Source organism: Nicotiana attenuata, chromosome 8 (genome assembly GCF_001879085.1).
Source record: "Nicotiana attenuata strain UT chromosome 8, NIATTr2, whole genome shotgun sequence".
Lineage (NCBI taxonomy): Eukaryota > Viridiplantae > Streptophyta > Magnoliopsida > Solanales > Solanaceae > Nicotiana > Nicotiana attenuata.
Window position 1 is genome coordinate 8,433,423 of NC_031996.1, and position 1,105 is coordinate 8,434,527.

The window sequence follows — 1,105 nt, forward strand, 5'->3', positions numbered from 1 at the left end:
TTGAGAGTCGACCTTTGAGGCTAGGATTGTTCACTGCTAGGCGTAAGGTATATAAATTGTTCTGGGTGTAATGCGTTAGGGGAAATGGTTGAGTGAAGGAATCTCTAGAGAGTAGAGTTTGATTGCTCGAGGACTAGCAATGAATTAAGTGTGGGATGTTGATAATAGGTCAAATCTAGGTGATTTAGCTATTCTTTATGCTTCCGCTTGATTATATTCCAATGTCATAATATGGTTAATTGATAAAAAATAGGCTCTAATTTTGAATTGTATACATTGCAGGATGAGGAGCTTATTTGATGCTTTCAAGAGGCTATTGGAATGATTTATGAGCAAGAACGACCCCTCGGAGCTGAGTGCGCGCAAGGACGAGACAAAGAAATGGAAGAAATGATGGCCCAGGTGCGCGAGCAGACACGCGAACTCATGCGCGAGCTCGCGCGTGTTAGGGGTCTGAGGCAGAATGTTAGAGAAAACGCGCGAAGTTATGCGCGAAGTAGTGCGCGAGCTCGCGCGTTTCCCAGTCCGGAAAAGAATTGTTCAGGGGAAAAATTGGAAATCTGGAGAGAAACCCACTTAACCTATATAAAGTCAAGCTCTCCCAAGGTTAATTTATCAAGTTTTTTATAGGCTAGTGCAAGGTATCAAGAGGCAAGAGGAGGAGGAAGTTTTTGAGAGGAAAACACAAGCACAGAGCCGCCGTGGAGGCCGGGTTTCATCTTTTCTTCCACCAACTTAGTCTTTTTATGTTTCTTTGTATGATTTGTTGTTTTGCTACCATGTCTATGTGGAGCTAAACTTCACGTTCTAGGGTTGTGGTTCTTTCATGACTATTGTTATTCGGATATTGATTTTGATTTCTTAGTTTATCATATTGGTTTATTTATTCAATCCTGCACTTAATTATTTGATTGCTTGATCACCAATTGAATACTATCTACGAATCTAGAGTTGAACTCGAAAGTGGAAATTCTAGATTGCATATAGGATTGAGTAGAGCAAGTTCTTGAACCTGGGCCTCGGGGAACGGATTCGCGGTTAGGATAGACATATACCTAATTGCCTTGCTTGGTTGATTTACAGGAATTATAAATGCGTTCTTGTT